General features: G+C 43.7%; 1 protein-coding gene across 1 annotated transcript in view; it reads right to left on the minus strand.

Annotated features, from left to right (window-relative positions):
* Positions 1-17,125, minus strand: part of LOC138527289 (galectin-3-like) — a 116,419-nt gene extending 99,294 nt beyond the window's left edge. The window contains exon 1 of the mRNA XM_069638372.1: positions 17,042-17,125. The gene's annotated coding sequence lies outside the window, so the exon portion shown is untranslated. The remainder of the gene's footprint in view (positions 1-17,041) is intronic.
* Positions 17,126-21,410: the final 4,285 nt, after the last annotated feature.

Here is a 21,410-nt window from a genome sequence, read left to right on the forward strand (position 1 = left end):
AATATTTTTAGCTGCAATTCAACAAGGGAATGGAACAAGAGTGAACATCGGACATATTGAACTCTTTGAACTTTATAAACCCCAGAGTCAATATTCCTCCGGAACTCCTCCAGTACCTTCAAACCAGTGAAGTAACTGGTATCTATGCACCCCTGCATGCCACGCAGGATGGAGAGCTCAACATTTAAAAACATAAGGTGAGGTTACTAAAAGGGGATATCGGAGGTGACTAGTGGGGAGAACGGGAACAGTGGGGTGGCATCACTAAAATCCACGGGTGGCTAAATCCCTTTCTCCACTTGCAGGAGAATACTTCTACGGGTCAAGCAGACGAGATTAGGCGGGCTAGTCCAGACTGTCATCTCTGCACTACGCATCACGTTGGTGCCGCAGCTGTCCGGGTCTGATCGACGCCCCTGTGGAAACCAGGTGAGCGTAACAGATTCTCTATCTGCAATCAAACATTTTCTGAGCAATGCTAGTTTTTTTTAAATGCATCGTGCAGGAAATAGAAGTTAAACCTAGTTCATACCTGATAATTTCAAAGGGAGTGCATTTCGGTATAAAGAATAGTATTTTGCACCAAATTGAGGCTTCTAGGATTTTCAAAAAGGGCACCAATGATTTAGGTGAAAATTCCATACCATAAGTTAGGTTTGGGATAATCTTTAGTCTGTAGAATTGGATGCAGGGAGCCAAAGTAAATTTACCAAATCTTCTCTCTATAGACTTGATTTGGTTTGTGGCTTTTTTTGCTTTCATTAGGAGATTGTTTTTCAGAAACATATTAGGATTAGAACTATACACTGTGCAGCCCAAAAATCTTAATACCGATTGACTCTTAATCTGTACGCCACCACAGTTCCAAAATAAGAATGCAGGAGTCATCTTTTTACTTCCACCGTGAAAGATGATTGTTTTCGTTGTATTAATTTTTAGTTTTCTTTCATCAATAAAGGCCCCAAAATCATTAATCAATCTTTGCAAGCCTATTTTTGAGCCATCCAACAATAAAAAATCACCAGCATAAGCTATCCATCTAATGGTGTACCTTCCAAGCTTTAAGCCAACCAGGCCAATAGAGTTTAACTTTTTTCCCGCTTCCGCAACCTACAATTTAAAAAGTGTAGCTGCCAGTCTGCAGCCTTGTTTTAAACCATAGGCCGTTGTGATCTCGTTAGATAGTAATCCTTTATTATTTAACCTCACTCGCATGACGGTATCAGAGTATAGATGGATGATTACATTCTGTAGACCACTATCAATACCTAAAGACACTAAAGTTTTCCATAATGTGGGTCTGTCGACTAAGTCGAACGCTGAGGTCAAGTCCATTGATGCTACATATGTCTGTTCAACGGTTTTTTGTTTCTCCAAGCTCATTAATCGGTACAACAGTAGACCTCCCGCATCGGTGCCAATGTGTCTTCTAAAGCCTATCTGTCTAAAGTCCAAAACCGCTTTGTCATCCATCCATGTTGTCAGTTTCTCCAGGACTATGGCAGCAAATATCTTGGACTCAACGTTTAGGAGGGTAATGGGTCTATAGTTTTTCGGACTCATCCTGTCCCCTTTCTTAAATATCAATAACACATATGACATTTTCCATGATTGTGGGATTTTTTTTTTCATACAAATGTCGCTAAAAAGTATATGCAGGAGTTTCGACCATATACAAGGATGACTTTTCAGACTTAAAAATGATAAGTGGTTCAGTCCAGGTGTGGAGGTGGATTTTGATTTTTTGATATATCTTAAGATGTTTAATTCAAGGACCAGCTTTCCGCTTCGCCATTTATTAATATCCATAATTCTGATGACTTTTTATAAAGAGCACTGAAGTGTTCAATCCATGTTTGAGAATCAATAGGATTCGCTTGGGTTGATATTGAGCTGTTTGCGAGCTATTTATAATGGACAAATACTTATGTGGGTTAGCGACACTCATTGCTTTGAGCATCGACTCTCCATTGTTTTGGGCAATCTGGGCCTTGAATTTTTGTATTTCTGTTTAATTGACCTGATCTTATAATTACGCACCACTACATCACCAGACTCTTTCTTTAAATTTCGAATGGATTTCCTCAGGGCTGCTTTCTTTATTTTAACAGCCTTGCTAAATGAGTGATTATGGAGTTTACGGTCCCCTAGCTTGACGCCATTAAAAACTTTACTACGTACTAGTGTGTTATCTATATATTCTGGGAATATGTTTACTGAGTATGTTGAGCATTTTATATCATATGTAACTACGCGGATGACACCCAGATACTCCTCACTATCTCGGGGAACTACAAAACTGATGTAACCAGGATCAATGAAATCTTCTCCGTCAGTCGGGCATGGATGGCCACACATGGCCTCTGCCTGAATGACGAGAAGACTGAACTGCTCATTGTTGGTTCACCTAACAACTTACAAAAACTAAGTCCAAACTATTCCAACATCATAATCAATGGTAATACTATCCCGGTTGCCAAAAATGTAAAAACACTTGGCTTTTACCTCGATGCTAATACCAACCTCGCCAAACAAGTCAACTCGACCGCTTCAGCCACTGCCTATACAGGTAAACTAATTAGAGCTTGTAGACCATTTCTCTCCTCTAACAGTTGCCTCACACTAGCTAGAGCTCTTATACAATCTAAGTTAGACTAATGTAATAGCCTCTACCTAGGCGCCAATCAAGCGATAATTAGCAAACTCCAAGTCCTTCAAAATAATGCGCTGCGGGCAGCACTAAACATTCCCAGGCGCGAGCACATCTCTGCCACTAGAACCTCATGTAAATGGCTCACCATCCAACATAAAATCGATCTAAAAACCCTCTGCCTTACCTACAAAGCACTCAACCAGCTAGCCCCTCCCTACCTTACTAACAAATTTACTCTGAAATCCTCCCCTAGAACTACGAGATCTTCTAATACCCTATGTCTCACAGTACCCAGATTTACCTCTAAAAGAGCTGGAGGCTCGAGCTTCACTGTCCTCGCCTCCCAACTCTGGAACACCTTGCCACTGAATATTAAGGCGTCCAAATCCTTCCAATCGTTCAGGAAGCTTGCCATTGGGTGGCTTCTGACGAAAAGTCAACCTTCAAGTTAGTCCTCAGCTATAAATTGTACATATTGCATATGGCTAATTTCTGCCATTATTGGTTGCTATTACCTCTACTGTCTGTATATTCTGTATATATATATGTACATATATCATGTATACTTGTTGAGCAATTACTACTACTGTTTATTACCATGTACTGTGCCTTGTAACTTGTACTAAGCGCCCTTATACTCCCGGGTCCGGAGCGCTATAGAAATATAATAAACAAACAAACAAACAAACAAAAGTTCATAATCTAGGGACAAGATGCTATTGAATTCCCTGTGTCTAGATCACTTCACACATTTACCGTTATTGCTTACTTCTATCTGAATTGAGAACTGTGGAGCTTCTGCATGTTTTCTTGCCCATGGTAAAGCTATGCCGAGCATTACGTGGTCACCGTTAGCGGAAGAAAATACATCTAGGTTGTTACAACTCCAAGTATCTTGTGTAGTCATGAATATATAGTCTAAAATTGCACTCGTGCCACGAGCATGCCAGGTGGGTTTAGAATTGAAAACTTGCGTCAGATTCCTGCTTTTACAATAATCTAACCATGCCCATCCTCTGTTTATTTTGTCTTGTCTGAACTATTAGGCATAATCATTCTATTCCTTAAGATGTCACCTTTGGATTGGTTACAGTCTGCATTTAAATCTCTGGCTATAATGATGGAACCTGTTGGATGACTGTCTAGCCAGCTATCAAATATGTCATTAAAACTTACAAATAATTCCCCAAGCTGTTCATTATTCATAATGCAGGCATTCCAATAAATGTTACACATCAGGATATGTTTTATGGAAGCATTAGTAAGCAATTCGAAGCTCGCTACTATAGAGGAGTCCATGACAATAAAACTCTGTTCCAACACAATGCTCTCTTCTATTTAGTATGCTAGCGCTATTCCACCACTTGGTCTTCCACGCGGACCCTGTAGTGCTGGTAAACCTATAATATTGTAACCATATAAAGCTTGCAAGTGGCCCACGTTTCTTGTAACAGGATGAAATCAACCTCATTCAGCTTTATACAGTCAGAATCATCCCTAAGCAACTGTTTGTGGCCCCTAGTGTTCCAGGTGACTAGGTGGTAGTGGAACCCTTTTTTAAAGGGGTTTTTGGGTAGATTTTAGTTGCTCTATGGACTCTCTAAGGGAGGTGGCCAGCAGCCTCCATTCCTCCATATCTTTTAAGCAAGCCTTTGCTTCAGACACCACAGAGAACCCATTACTGGCAACAGACTGTAGATCACTATTTTTTCCATCATTACCATCTCTGCTTTTTGTTCTCTTACTATACACTTTTTTAAGGTCGTTATTGGGAAATAGAACAATATCAAATACTTTTTTTGCAGAGATCCTGCTTCTTTTAAGATCAAATTTCTAACCAAAGGTGAGTTGATAATAAGGCAAACATAATCGTATCGATAATTATGTATGAAGTCAATTAATTGTATGTCTGAAGTAGTTATCAAGCTCAATTCTGGAATGTCGCCCAAAAAGATTTAAGATATATGGTCTGTTCAGGGCTCTGGGTCCTCCCTCCTCAAAAACATAATACATTATATGTATGTTTTGCCCATAATACCTGTAAAACAAAACGTGAACAGGCTGGATGGGCTAATATATATGCCAGTTGTTCTCGGATGCATTCAATGCCTGATTCTGAGCTCTGAGTAAAATAGCAAGCTGTCATTCTGTGTCAGAAACAAACCTTTTCTTATTTGCCCCATGTTCTGAATGTCACAGAATATGGGGCTAATAAGAACATTGATGTTCTATCATGGAATAACACTACTTATTTTACAAGGAGATCAGAATCAGTCCCTAAGTGTCATGGCACTATGAATAACAAAGTGTCTATTGTATGCTGAAGGATCGTGTGAAACTCTCCCCCTCAGCACTGCGAGCTGAACGCAGCTCTTGCTGAGACCTCGGGCTTCCTGGAGGAGGCGGAGCTGAGCGACGTCATGTGACTGAACACGTGACATCCTTGGGACTCATATTGAGCCGAGAGCCGCCCGTGCGGTGTGTCTATTGTATGCTGAAGGATCATGTGAAACTCTCCCCCTCAGCACTGCGAGCTGAACGCAGCTCTTGCTGAGACCTCGGGCTTCCTGGAGGAGGCGGAGCCGAGCGACGTCACGTGACTGAACACGTGACATCTTTGGAACTCATATTGAGCCGAGAGCCACCCTTGCGGTGTGTCTATTGTATGCTGAAGGATCGTGTGAAACTCTCCCCCTCAGCACTGCGAGCTGAACGCAGCTCTTGCTGAGACCTCGGGCTTCCTGGAGGAGGCGGAGCCGAGCGACGTCACGTGACTGAACACGTGACATCTTTGGGACTCATATTGAGCCGAGAGCCGCCCGTGCAGTGTGTCTATTGTATGCTGAAGGATCGTGTGAAACTCTCCCCCTCAGCACTGCGAGCTGAACGCAGCTCTTGCTGAGACCTCGGGCTTCCTGGAGGAGGCGGAGCCGAGCGACGTCACGTGACTGAACACGTGACATCTTTGGAACTCATATTGAGCCGAGAGCCACCCTTGCGGCGTTAAGCCCGGCCGAGTAAAGCCCACTGGCTGTTGTGCGGCTGTTTGGCGCGATGGCGCATCAGCTACTAAGCCCCAATGCAGAACGTGAAGGATAAGGTAAGCCTGACCGCACAATTAAGTATTATCTATCGGCCTAGTCTAGGGGAGTCTGTGGAAGATTACAATCTCCTTCGATCCTTACTAGGAACTAATAACTTTCTACATAGACCCTCTAACCTGAATTATACGCATTCACTGCTGAACGACTTGCCATTGCTAAAGATTGGCTCTCTCGGCTTACTACTTTTACTTTCTCCCTCGCTACTCTTCGGAGCCTAAATGCCGCCTAAAGCACGCGGGGCAAAAGTGCCCTACAATTTACGGAAAGGCAGAACTAATCATCCTTATACACCTACTAACAATCCAAGTGGTGGGGACAGTTTGAAATCGCCAGCTAACGTTAAAGGCACCATCCCTGAGCTATTTAAAAAACTTGCCTGAATGCACTGACGAACATACAGAGGTGATACTTCCAGCTGAACAGAACGCAAGCCGACCACTGGATGCTACATCCTTTGACGATATTGACAATAATTCGTTATTGGATTTATGCCTGCCATACAAAAATCTATGGCCCCTCCTCCTAATTCTGGAGAATTAGGGATTATCGAGATGGGGACTGCCAAGAAAGCTGCAAGTATAATAGTGGAGGCGCAAGTGCTACAACCTGCCAATTCCCCTCAGGGAACTTTATGTTCTGGGCGACTGTCTGAATCACCAAATCTACTGATCGACTTAGAGGAGCCAGAGCAAAGTAAGGCCGACCAACCCAGTGAACTTTCACAGTTAAACTCTGCAGCTATTACTGAGATACAGGCGTCCTTATCCTCTCTCCAATTTGCCCTAAAAATTCTCCTAAAACTATGCGGTAGAATACACGTGAATACAATTCTACAGCTGAATCTCCCCGTTCCAGACTTAGATTATGAAGTAGGCCATGTAGAGGGAAAGGAGCCTCAGATTCCATCTAGCCCAATTAATGTCCAGGGGAACGAACATCCGACAAATGAAGGAATTGCTCGGAAGGAATTGCTCGCCTGACTAAGAAACAGCGTAGAATGGCGAAAAGAGCAGCCTTAAGAAATGTTCCGGTAGAGGTAGCCTCTCCACTACCAAATACAGCAATTCCACAACAGAAATCTAAAAAGGCTAGAAAAAGGGCTCTTAAAAGAATGAAAAACCGAAATAAAGGTCCGGGTACACTCACCAGCTGGATATTGACGGAAAAATCCAAAGAAATTTCCGCAGTGAGCAATGCTAGCCAAGACTCTATACTTACTGAAAATCATTCAATTGACAATCAGTTTTCCACCCCTCAAAGGAATAATCCTAATAGTACATTTGAAAGCATGGAAACTGATAGGGACACACCGGCTCTAACAAAGGAAGAGAATAGAGAAGAAAATAGGATTTGCATTGTGAAGAATCTGAATCAGCAATGTCGTGGCAAATGGCTTCCTCGGACAGGCATGCTCGAGAAACTTCACCTAATACCTCAATTAAGAGTTATTAGATCTGAGGATTTCTCATTTGTTGAGCCCTTATGTACCACTAACTCTAATGTTACAGCGCTGCATTGTACGGTCCTGGCCTCAGCTCAGTTGATCCGTAAGCATAAAGTTAACTTAGCGCAAGTAGGATTGGGGGTAGATGTGAATCCTGACGATGTAGACCCTCTGATCAAAGAAGCTCCTGAGTCTACTAAAACTGACAATAAAACTAAGCCACCTCCTCTTGCTGGGACCAAAGTCCAAATGAGTGACATTCAGAACACTCTAAAATGGCTCGCAGAGGCTTTGCCCACTGTTATAAATCAACCCTGAACTTGCTCATTACTATCCTGGAATACCAGGGGTTTCAAGCATATTACCGCAACTAATGGCTCGTTACCTTTCATTATGAACTATACCTTTTTTCTGCTGCAGGAAACTTGGCTAACCGCCCCAATTATAATAGATGGGTATAAATTGTACCACACTTTTGCCAAAAAAGGCCAAAAGGGAAGACCTTTTGGGGGGTTGTTGATCGGTGTAAGTAAAACTATAGTATCCAGTGAAATTACTAACGATCATGAGGATAATATTAATGCGGTGGAGGTGATTATACCGATCAAAAAAAGTCAGACGAAACTCTTGCTGGTCAATGTATATAATCCATATGATGCATCAATGAGTGATCAAATACAAGATAGACTACATGATTTACTCACTAAGTGGACGAATGAACACCAAAATAATTTTATTGTTATTGCTGGAGACTTCAATTGCGCCATTAAAGGGGATGGTGGCACATCTAATAACAAGTATTTATACCCGTATCCCCTCATGCTTCAGAATTATAGCGATAAAGGAGGGGAGAAGTGGTTATGTTTTATGAAGAGCTGGGACATGGAATGTCTAAACGGTCGAACTATGAGCGACCGCCCGGGATATTATACTTGGAAAGCAGGTACTGCTCGCCGCACTCTTGATTATTGTTTCATTAGCCCGGAGGTGGCTTCCCTGGTTAATGATATGGAAATAATAGATAATGACTGGAGTGATCATAGAGGCCTGAGTTTAAGTCTGAAATGTGATCCTGTATCTCCTTCAACAATAGCTATAGGAAATGTGTTGGTTAATCATGCTGGTTCACGATTATTATGGTCTGAGAAAAATATAGCTAAAGCATGTCAAGATTGTGGTGAATGGGATGCTGATTATCACACTATGTTTGTTAACCTCTCAATAGAACAACTCGAAGGGTGGATTTATAGTTTTACAGGTAAATATGCTACCAAAAAATCATTACTTGTTATTAGAGAACAGGGCTCGATTGAGGTTTATGACAAAACAATTCGTGATGCTAAGCGTACTCTGAGAGGGGAGATACGTAGAATCAGAGCCCACTCCCATCTAATTATGGATACGCATACTAAGATCAGAAAGATAAAAAATAGGTATAGGACATGGTTAAAACACTGGAACAGATCGAAACAATTAGTAAACTGGCAAAACTGTGAAGACTATTTGCTCTAGAAATCCCCGGAACATCTGGGCACTTCTAGGAGAAGCTAGGGGAAGCAGGGTAACTCCCCAAATAAACCCGATTGATGCGGAGGAATGGGTTAATTTTTTGGAAACGCGTAATGGTATGACAGCAGCTAACCCCGGAACTCTTCCAACCATCTCTTTAGTTCCAAAGCCGTTTCCTATTTCCCTAGAAGACCTGATAGGTAAGATTACTAAACTTAAATCCTCCCGAGCCCCGGGGCCTAACGGTCTCTCTAATTTACTTATGAAGAGTAACCCAGTTTTCTGGGCTAACCTTTTGAAAATCCTCTTTGAAAAAGTCTTAAAAGAGGGAGTAATACCTGAGACCTGGCAAAGAGCAATTTTAGTGCCTATTTTTAAGAAAGGCAATAGATCTGATCCTGCCAATTACCGTTTGTTATCTATGTTAGATTGCTCTGGTAAATTATTTGCCTCCTTACTGTTACAGAAATTACAATCTTGGACTGAAACAGAAGGGATTCTGGACCGCTTTCAAAGCGGATTCAGATTTGGTTACTCTACCACCCACAATCTTTTCATCATGAACAGCCTTAGAGATAAAGCCCTACTCCCCAATAATCCGCCACTGTATGCCTTATATATAGATTTTAAGGCAGCGTTTGATATGGTTAATAGAGAGAAGCTATGAAGGAAGCTTAGGGGCCTGGCGTGCCCTGAAGGCTTGCTCCATTATCTGCAACTATTACACCATAACACCACAGTCCAGTTGAGGCTTGACGGAAGTGGATCTACAACTAGGGTGATAGAGCAAACAAGAGGGGTGAAACAAGGCTGTGTCACCGCACCCATGCTATACAATTTGTTTGTCTCCGATATTCCAAAATGTATCAGAGAGGTGAGTAACTGCCCTCCCAAAGTTGGCTCCCAACACTGCTTTATCTTGGCGTATGCAGATGATGTGGTTATTTTTGACCACACATTTAGTGGCATCCTACACTCGGCAGAGCGACTTTGGGAGTATGCGGAGGAGAATGAACTCACAATTAATCACACAAAAACAGAGTTGATCCTATATAGCCATGGCAAAGTGAGCCGCCCCAGAATGACTATAAGAGGTCAGGAAATTCAATATACCCATAGCTATAAATACCTGGGAGTTGAATTCGACGCTAAGGGAAATTCCCAATTATGTGTACAAGCCCGCAAAACAAAAGCAGCACAACTTACCTCTATGATATATCAGTTCACTCGTAAGAAGAGTGGATATTCCATGTGGGCAGCCCGCCAACTTTATGTCCAGTGCCTGATACCCACGGTAATCTATGGACTGGAAGCCCTAGTTAACCTTAATTTGGACTGGCTGCAGAAACTGGAAGGACGTTTTTGGCGAAAGCTGCTGGGATTGCCACCGGGAATACCTATGGCGATACTAAGATTAGAGCTAGGTTTACCCTCTCTAAAAGCTCTGGTCTTGAAGAAAAGAGCCGAGGTTTATATTAAGATGCACACTAACCCGATTAATCCCCTTTTGATAACCGTGAAAGAAGAAATCGACAGGAATAAGCAGGCCCGTTTTGCGAGAGAAATGAAAGCTCTATTTAAGGCGATAGAATGGATCCCTAACTGGGAAGACAATTTTATAAATCTAAAGTCCCAAATGGCAGAACGACTTAAAATTTGGGACTGGCAAGACAATTTTAGCCATCTTGCGAGTCTTCCTAGCTACGGATTTATAACTCATGTTTTATATACCTACAGGAGAGCACAAGGATATCTCAATCTTTGCCCCTCGGCTAATCTAAGACGCTTCCTATTACTCCTACGTATCAACCATCTACCAGTCCTAACGGTGTTGGGCCCTGAACGGGCCATTTCTAAAACAGAGCGTTTCTGCAGGGTATGTAAGAATAAAGACTCACCTGAAACTGCAAGACACGTTCTCACACTATGCCCTAGATTGGGATTAACTTACATAAAACATTATAGCAGATACGTACACAATCTCGACCATATTAAGTCCAAAGACTTCTGGATAGCATGTATTAACACTCTGAATCCTAGCCTACATTTGGCCTTATACAGAGTATGGTATATAGTTAAGGGAATACTAGAAATTTGAAGGCTAGCTTACTCTCTTTGCATTTATAAAAAATAAATGAGCCTTGACATGCAATCACATGAAACTGCACGAAAGTTAACTTCTGGCTATAACCTGTGACATTTTTAATAAGAATGAATATGAACATGATTTTAAACGTTTTTCTTTTTTTCTTCATTTTAATGATGAATGATGAATTGCTGTTTAAAAAAAAATTGCTGTTTAATAATTCAAAAAATTTTTCTTTAGACTTATGTGTAAAGTTTTTGTTTTTAAAAAAACTGTATCACATTAAAATAAATAAATAAATAAAAAACAAATAATTACTGTCTGTGCCAATATATTCCAGCAACACCCTCATTGTAGTAGTAGTAGCCATGATATATATTTCGCCTTTTCCCATTACTGCGGTCTGAACGAGCTTCTGGTGTTCAGAGCATGGGAACATTCTCAGAAAAGGCTTATAAATGCGTGAGTGCATTTGGCCAAGATAAGGAATTAGATGCCTGGCCGGGCTCCAGCAAGCAACCCAGGCGATCAGGCATGTGGAAGGGTGCTGAGGGAGGTCAGGAGAGTGCGCAAGTTTAAGAGACTATTTATGTGTCCAGCTGGACCGGATTTTTGTCATAGGTTGTCGCTGTATTCTGACGGCAGGGGTTTTGAGGCTTAGTCTGGTGTAATGGAGGCAAACGTTATGTGCCCAGCTTGACCAAATGTGTCGTAGGTCGCCATTGCATTCTGATGCATGTGGGTAGGTAATGCAAATGGCAGATGTCCACCAAAGTGGTGCATTTATACCTACCTTGAGGCTCGATTGGAGCTTTGTTGTTTGATCAGGTTGTCTGTGTGAGAGTTCTCTAGACACACTAGCCGGGTTACCATAATAGGTCTTCTAAGGGTCATAAACAAGCTATCATAATGCATCTAGGCCGGTCGTCATATGGCCTTCTTGGTGCAATGTTGAGGCTACCCACTTACCTTTAATTGTAATTTGCTGGCAATCCTCATACAAAAAGCGAAGTAGAAAGGCTAAAATCATGGGTCTTCTAGGTGTAATGACCAGAAGTAAGTGCGGAGGACGGCTATCCTTATACCGGTGTCAAGGTAATGGGAAGATGTCTCAAGACTTAGAGTGTGTGTGAGTTTAAGCCAAGATAACTAGTTAGGCGAGCTGGCTGAGCTACAGTAAGGCTCCTAAGTGGTCAGGCATGTTGAAGGGTGCTGAGGAGGCTGGGAGTGTGTGCGATAGCAGTGGGTTTGTTTAAATGTCTATTTTACTCATGGACCTATCGGTAGTTATAGTGTGAAGATGGAGTTTGTGTGCTGTGTATTTAGTGGGATGTGAGTGTCCCTAGGCGGGGACGCAGTGATTATGGCAGGCATCCGCATAGGGGAGCGTGAGTAAGTTCCTGATTGGGGCATTGCATTGTAGCTTGGAGCAAAATGCAATGAAGATGCCACTGACACTCCGAATGTAACCAAACATACACTGTCTGGCAGTACCTTGTTCTCTCACACCCAGCGCAATAAAATCCCTACGTTCTTCCCCTCCCGTCAGCATGCACACTACTCATATGCACTTTGCAATCACTCATGAAAGATACACTACTGTAGCGGTGGACGGGCCCATGTAAAGGGCCAAAATAAAATAAACACCAAGTAAGTGAAAGAGTTTTTAACCTAAAGCAAGGGGCTGGGGCCCTTAAACCCACAAAGAGCAGCCGCCACTGACAGGAGAGTATGAGGTGAGAATGGCTGTGCCAGTGCAAATATGACGTCATAACCACTGGATATGACAAAGAGGGATAGCTGGTGCAGTAATATTTCTGTTTTCAACTGTGGATAAAGCACGGTTTTACCTGAATAACTCCACTTTGATGAACTTCACTCGGGGGGATCTGGAGGGGGGGTGGATTTAAGCGACTTGAAGTTGAGTCTTCTCATATAGACAATGAACATATGGCAAGGTCACTGCTGTTCATCCCATTGACACATCTTAACTTCTACTAACGCTTACACTATCGCTCTATCGCACTCTCACTCTGGTGATGACGGTAGGACTTAGGACTTCATACTCCTTTTATTAGTGAACCGAAAGCACAGACTCAATAAATAGTGCGAGTATAAACCCTGCCTTCCATATAGTGACTAAAACAGACTTACGATGGCATGGTTGGAGCACTTACGGGTGCACTCGGTTTATATTGACAGAACCTGACCACGTGGGACTGTATCTTACATATGGCAACTATACTAGGCTTATAAAGGCATCGCTGAAGCAGTTAAGGCTGCATATGACATATCATGACAGCACCAGGGAGCCTGTACTTTACATACGTTGACATGTCTGCCATATGAGGTCATTGTTGCAAGGCTTAACGCTGCACTTAGCATTTGAGGGCAGCACCCAGTGCTTAATTTGTGGGTGGGGGGCTTGCCAGGGCTCAGCCCCAACACTTATATCTGAGCTCCGGCACTTATTTCTAATCCTAGCTTGATTATGTTGTGGTGTTTTGGCAATTATAGTATTCTGACTGTCAATCAGTCATAGTACTATAAAAGGAACAGTGTGCACTGACCTGTCTCTCTTCATCCGGGGATTGCTCAATGTTATTCACGAACCTGACAGCATAGGTTTGCAGGGCGTGGCTATTTATCAATTTTCTTTAATAACAATGAGTTAGAAGGTGACAATATTGGGCACAGATACTGGCCATGCCCACACACTGCTCCAATCAACCTGCTCGACATTGCTGCTCATTCCCTACTGTAATAACCAGCAAGGTGGGTTGACAACACAACAGTCCCCAGCCAGCAGCCTCAACAGAGGGGCATGGACAGTGAAACGGGCATCAAAGAGGAGTACCTAGCATGAGTGCCAAACCAAGGAAGATGATTTATTTATTTATTTATTTATTTATTTTAATTTTTGTAACGCGCCAACATGCCCGCAGGCCTCAGGCATCTTGTTGCAGTGTTTGACAGGCATGTTCATCAGTTCAGTAATGATTTTGCCTGCATGTTTCCAATAATTTACCATAGAAGGAAAGCATGTTGCCTCTTATTTTCTATTGCTAGATTATTAAAATGTTCAACTTGCCACTGAGGGTCAAAGCAACGTATTAGCAATAAAATGTTTTAAAGAAACAAATATTTATATTATTTCATGACACAATATGTTATGTCGATTTGTATCTGTAAATCACACCATGCATCCATCACCCCCAATAAACAGGTGGTTTTTGCAGCCATAGCACCAATTATGTTGGTGCTGTATGGAGCAGGCATGGGTGCTGTCAGTGGGCTGAGAGCTGCCCGCCCCAATGTGTCAGTAACGTGCAAGCAAATATTTAGCCCCTGGCACTTATTTTCTTACAAATTAAGCACAGGCAGCACCTGCACATGTTGGGGTTAACCGTAGCATCTGGTGCCTCTACCAAACATATCATGGTGTCATTGGGTAATCTCAGGCTGCTGTTTACATCTGAAAAACACAACCTATTGGCTTTGCAGGTTCTTGATGCTTCTAGCTGCGTCATTCTCCCTTAGCTGTTGTCACTTCCTTCACACACACCTCCAATTCGTCAGACACGGGTGAATTTTCCCACACACTAAGATCTCTCAGGTATAATTAGGATATAAAGATAGTGTGGAAAATGCATTTGTACATTTTTGTGACTATCCATTCAAGGTATAACATGGCGCATGCTCACAAAGACTCTCATTGTGCTCCCCTTACCCTACCCTCACACACCTCTTGGAACTGCCATTTTTTCAGATCTGGTGGTAAGTTGTGAATTCATTAATTCATTCATTTTGTCATTTGTTATATTGCCTTTCACCATAATTATGGTCCCAATGCACTTTTGGTTGAACGCCCATTGGAGGGACCGGAGTCCGAAAGATTTGGGAGAATTTGGGAGATGCTATTATCCGTGTGTGCATTTCGGCCATTTAAGTTATGCGAGGGTGGCCAAGATCCTGGTAGTCAACCATGTCTGAATGGATTGTGTGTATGGGTGCAGCAGAGGAATACTATGGACTAAGGTGGGAATTGTGTTTTAGGAGAAGGAGAGTAATTTGGGAAGCTACGGTTCGAATTTCTGTCATTAAAAATGGGGTAGATTTGATTGAAAAATATTTTACCGACAATCGAAAATCACTTTTTCCTTTTTAAACTTTTTAATTTTTGTTTTAATGCAGTGGGAGGCCCCCGCAACTCCCCCTTACACCTCACTATCCTCTCTTTTACCCTCACCCCAGATCCCACCTATTATGCACACTTTACCTACCCTTTTCGGCCAAATAAATTCGGTCACTTCTCCTTGGGTAAAATTGACTTCGGTTAAATCTACGGTATCGGTTCTAGTGGTTTCATTCTTATGGCAGAGGTGATGTGCAATAGTCTTTGTGTTATATGTGAGTGGGGCAATGTGGAGTGAGACAGTGCCTTCCGCTAATTTGCAAAGGTACGGTGTGCGAGGGGAGAAATGGGTTAGCTGTTGAAACAACTATGGGCCGATTCTCAAGTTGGCGCAGTGAACGTGCTAAAGAGCACGATTCACTGCGCCAAATCTGCATGCCCAGGCTCCACCACTATTCTTAAGTGGGCCTGGGCATCCTCGTAGTGCACGACAGTGCACCGCCTTCCTTGAGCCTGTTTTTTGGTATATCGGGCACAATGGAGATATCTTGGCAGCACTTTCCATAAATAACGACAAAATCATTATTTTACGAAAGTGCTGCCGAGAACACGGGTATACATGAGCACTTTCCTTAAATAACAACATATTTGTTATTTAACAAAAGTGCTGCCGAAATCGAAGGCCTTTGTCAGAATTCATTAGCCATCATTCAGATTAGTCAACTCTTCCACTTTAAGTTGCGCTGCCTTGACCTGGAGATAATTTATTTCTCTGGTGATTTATTTCGGTGTTTTTGTTTTCTAGTTTGTAGTGATATTCCGCCTTTCAGGCACTCAAGTTTTTTTTCAGACACTGTGCACAATATATTATGAACTGAAGCTAAGAAGACCTTTTTATGTACTGTCCCACCCATCCCCCCCAAAAACTTATGTTTACCCACCCACGTGCACTGTGGCCGGCTTCTGTGGTACTCCTCCACAATACCGGCACCAAAATGGTACTGTATATGTGCGCCACTTTAACGCACATTTAAAAGTGGAGGAGTGCCACAAGAATACCCATCTTAAATGGCAGGTAACGAATGTGGCGGATGCTAGTTTGGTTTCCCACCCATCCTCGCAACCGCCACATATTCCGAAAGTGGCGCATTCATACCGACTTCGGAAGAATGCACCATCTTCAGAATTGTTCTTAAGTTGTTAATGCTTTTTACTACCTTTTCGGTACTTAGCACGCACTTGAGAATCGGGCCCTATGTCTATTTGCTGGGTTCCATATATGTAGAAGGAGCAGCGCTACGATTCACAGGTGATCGAAGTGCTCGATGAATGCATAATGCTTACCCTCAGAGAGGTTCCTTGAGTGAGAGATTGCCATCCCTAGTTTCTTCTAGTGCGACAACAATGCAGCCATGCATAACTTATGCCAAACGGACCCTACAACTCCCAGTAGAAAAGGTTTTCAGAAATAGGCGTCAGTCCTTTTGCACATTAATTGCAACTTGCACATCCCTCAGTTGACACTTTTTGCAGGTGTACCCATCACTTCGTCCTGGACAAAGGTTTGTGAATTGTCGCTTTGAACTTTAAGCTTTGCAATTCAAACTATTGACGTTTGGTTTCATATATTTCAATACATAAAGCCTTTAATCCCAAACCATTTTCTAGAAAAGGACTTCAATAATGGGAAAGGTTGAGTCATGTTGTTGTGGCTGCTGTAAAATGTCTTGATAAACGGGGACAGAGTTGAGGCAAGTATTTTTGTGGCATTTTGCAGCCATAAGCAACGTGAAATGTTCCCACCTCTACTCCCTCCCCTGGCCCCCACCCCCGTAGCTCGAGGGTAGCTTTTTCTGGTTGTAGGTGCAAACCACTGACCCCTCAGTCCTGCCCAGCCCTAACAACGTCCATGAAAAAGAACTTGGTTTTGCTTTTAATTCTAAACAAATCTTTTGTAATGAGCAAGATGGAATTGTTAGACAAAATAGCTTTCTACAGTATTACATCTTGCCTGATAACTTTATGTTTCTGAAGCGAGAATATTAACTTTGCCAGATCTCAGTGGCTTAAACAGGTGCAATATTTCAGTAGACACAAATAAAACAATTACCTGAGCGAGTCGCTTGGCTTCTGGTTTGATCACCTGTCGATTGGTGCTTTGCAATGAAGCTGCTGCAGACGTCCTCTTAACCAGCCTTTCGATGCCCAAAGCTGACTGTTGCTCCACCTCTGCTTGGCTTCCCCAACGCTTTGCTCATTAAAATAAGAGCTTGATAAATGTTGAAATAAAGCGAATTAATTCATGCCCCAGGGAGTCATCTGTCACTTTGGCATTGGTTACCTGTCCGCGCAATGCATCCACCTAAGAACCAGAAAGACATTATAAAAAATGTGTTGTAGTTTGTGCATGTCTAGTAATGATTTTGGGCCTAGAACTTAGGGCAAGGAGTAGAATCCCAAACAGTAGTAGGTGGCCCACGGGGTAGGATTTCTGCATTTCTTGCAATAAACCTCAAGTGGTTTGTAGTAGGGAAGAAGTACCCTGGCTCACCGAAGACCCCTAACCCGTGCCTTGAGGTAAGTTACTTTAATGTTCTTGATATGCTGAACACGAACGAGGTGCACACGATTGGGGAATATCTCTTTCACACGTAAGTTTCAGGATACATTGACGGACAAAACCACTGGCTGTCCACACCACGTGTGTGGTCAGATGCAACTGCCACTCATGGAACTCATATTCAGATATCCCTAAACATTCCACTCTGCCATACCTAACACTCTACTATAGACCAAGCTCCTCGGACATCAGACATCATATCAGCCCACAGATAAACCCAACTAAGTCTACCTTCGTTACGCGCACACAAAACCACATACCAGGAAAACGTCTACATGACATCAAGCTCCGTTAACAAGGTACACTGACATCACCAACATGTTAAACCACCATTAACAAGCTACTATGACATCACCAACACGTCAGCCTCCTTACACTGAACTACCACACTACTCCCTCCTATAATAATCTAAAAACAGATATGATGTCACCAACACGTCAGCCTCCATGCACCCAACTGCAACACTCCTCCCTCTGTTATGATATGATAGGATAGGTTATTTATAGCGCGCTTAATACCCAGAGGTTTCTAAGCACGGACTCAGGGATCAAACCTGTGTTGCTCCGTGTTGTCTTGTTTCCAAGGTGAGCATGTTGTCCCTGAGCTATCCTCCCGAGACTCCCGAGCTATCCTCTGGAGCTATCCTCCTGTCAACAATCTAACAGGGAAACCTAATTGAGAGAACACAAAACACCTTCACAATAAAACCCAAACAACACCATCTACAACCGCCGTGAAAACCTTGACCCAGACTGGGCTCCCCTCCACTGCTAACATATGGCCAGTATACAAACGAATGAGGAGAACCCGAAACAAAATGAAAAACAACAGGGGAACCTGTGGTGTCATCATTGACTCATGTCATATGGAGAGCGACACGGGGCAGTGGGAAGAGGATGGGCGTACGTACGAAGGAAGGAAGTTCAGTTCCAGTTATAAGTTACTTGAATAAAGACGTGTTGCACCCCATCTCACGCCTCCGCCTCTCATTAATGCGTATGAAGGCGGTCCACGTGTGACACAACACTGGCGACGAGGCGTGTATCACGGACCACACGCTATCCTACGTGTCAGCTGGAGCAGCCACGCTCCTGACCGTGTCACAGGCCCCAGCGAGGAGTCACATAGGAGACATTGGAAAGGGCCACAGGCCCTCGAAGAGGAGGGCGATGCAGGCGGTGGAGAGGCGGTTCTCCCGCTCGTTGCAGCGGCCCATAAATAAAGGGTGATAGAGTTCGAACGCTCCCCGTTATCATTCATCCGAGTACATTTCTCCCGCCTACGGACACTCTCAGCAGTGGGCGAAGGCACGAAGGCCTTCCCTGACACAGCTCGCCGACGGACGGCACAACACCAGCGGGTGGGAGCACAGACGCTCCCCGCTGCCACGGTCCTCAAGGTAGGACAAACATCATCCTCAGCCGCCCCACAATAAGGGCAGGCTACGCGCCCAGAAAGCAAACTGAGGGAAACTGAGGGCTCACTCTGCACACAACAGACTGCGGGGCAGGACAAATCCCCACCCACCACTGCTCACTGCAACGCCCACTGGCTCACAACGCACACCAAAAATTAAGGGAGCGGGACATAGCCTGGCCCACCCAGCACAATACAAACGCCATGCTCACCACCTGGAATGCAAATCTCGAACCCTGGAGCTGAGCCTGTCATGCATCCTCGTACGAACCAGCCCTACACGATGTCAGGAGAGGAATAACTGACTGTACCACTAACGCCTGCCCGTGTGCTTCCACCAAGAATGTCCGACGGCCTACTGTCTCAACTGCCCTCAAATATTGACCTCAGTGACACCAGCACCTTAGGACCACAGTGGAAGAGGTGGCTGAGAGACTTCGAAGTATGTCTCAAAGCAGTTGACCCGATCGATGATGAGAAGAAACATAGCTTACTAACTCTTGCAGTAGGCTCTAACGTAAGAGACATCTTGGATGAACTCCCAGAAGGCGACACAGATACGTACGATAACCTGAAGACAACTCCCACAGACTACTTCATACCACATACAAACGTGGACTATGAAAGACACGTCTTTCACACCACCAAACAAACCAAGGGCGAGACCATGGACGCATTTGTAATGAGATTAAGATTAAAGATGAAATACTGTGACTTCAACATATACTCAAATGAAGAAACACTACGCTCACAGATCATAGTCAGGTGCAAGAGTGCAGACATCAGAAGAAGACTACTACAAAAGCCACGAAATCTGAAGGAAATCCTATGCCTGGACTGGTCAGACGCAGCATTGGCAGCGCAAGTAGAAGGACTTGACGACATCAAAATCACTCATGGGAAACAAGAAAGTCTAAACAGACTGGAAGGAACCTCGAAAAGCAACAGTGACCCCTTTTGCTGCAGGTGCGGTCACGAATACCCACATGAAGGACAATGCCCTGCCATGGGTCAACTTTGCTCCGCTTGCGGGGGAGAAAATCACTCCAAAGCAGTCTGTCTCATTTTTTGCAGAAAAATGAAGGGGCAAGGAGAAATGGACGGCCAACACTGGACCAGGCACAACAAAGCCTGTTCCATGCAACAAACCACCCACATGACTTTGCACGTCGCAAATACCGAGAGGACCCGCCAGACAGACGACAAGACAGAACCTCGAGCGAATGGAAAGACAACAAACCCACGACATCCAGGCAAAGACCCCGAAGATATGTCAGATACCTGGTGGAACAATCACAGTCCGACAGCGCAATAAGTGCATCCTCGGAGGGCAACACCAGAAGAAGCGAACGACACAAGGAAGAACCACAGAAAAAGGGTTACCTGTGCGCATTGGGGAATCAAACAACGAAAGAGCACAGCCCAACGCTAATGATTCAAGTCAATAAGAACGCAGCCGAATTTTTGGTGGACACGGGAGCCGCCGTCAACGTGATCAGTGAATGGATATACAACCGCATACCCCATGCCCTCCACCTACAACCGGCCAGACCAGTCATATTCCCCTATGGCTCCAAGACGCCTTTAGCTTGCAAAGGTTTCTTCACAGCATCATGCAGCTACAAAGATCATGCCAGAGACATACCCATGCACGTCCTGGAAGCCGCCACTGGCAGTGAATGCATTCTCAACTACAAGGCAGTCATTGAAATGGGTCTTTTTCATGTCCTCTATAGACTTATGGTGCGCAAATACCTGAATCCCACCGTAAGCATCAAACAGGTTTTCCCAGCACTGTTCAAGGGACTAGGAAAATTGAAAGGCAGGCAAATCGAATTACACATTGACACCAACGTCACTCCAGTGGCACAGCACTACAAGGGAATCCCCATTAACATACAGAAGCAGGTGTAAAATGAACTAATCAAACTGTTGGAGGCAGACATCATTGAGCCAGCAGAAGGCCCCACATCATGGGTGTCCCCCATAGTGCCCGTACCCAAAAGAGACTCATCCGACATCCGCATATGCGTGGACAAACGACGGCCAAATGAAGCCATCATGATAGAGCGCCACCAAGCTCCACGCATCAGTGACTTGGTGCACCTCCTGAATGGAGCTACAATCTTCTCGAAACTGGACTTCAACAAAGGGTACCATCAACTGGATCTCAGCAAAAAGTCCAGATACATCACCACTTTTACCACTCATTTAGGCTATACAGGTATAAACGGCTCAGTTTTGAAGTTTTGTCTGCGGCCGAGATTTTTCAATCAGAGATCCACAATGTAATCAAGCATGTGCTAAATTGTCTGAACTACAGTGACGATATACTAGTATTTGGCCAAACGCAAGAACAGCATGATGGCACTCTCATGCGAGTGTGCATGGCTCTGGAGGAAGCCCAACTCACCCTAAACAAAGAGAAATGTGAATTCCGAA

Source organism: Ambystoma mexicanum, chromosome 14 (assembly GCF_040938575.1).
Source record: "Ambystoma mexicanum isolate Mex_15411 chromosome 14, UKY_AmexF1_1, whole genome shotgun sequence".
NCBI classification, from domain to species: domain Eukaryota; kingdom Metazoa; phylum Chordata; class Amphibia; order Caudata; family Ambystomatidae; genus Ambystoma; species Ambystoma mexicanum.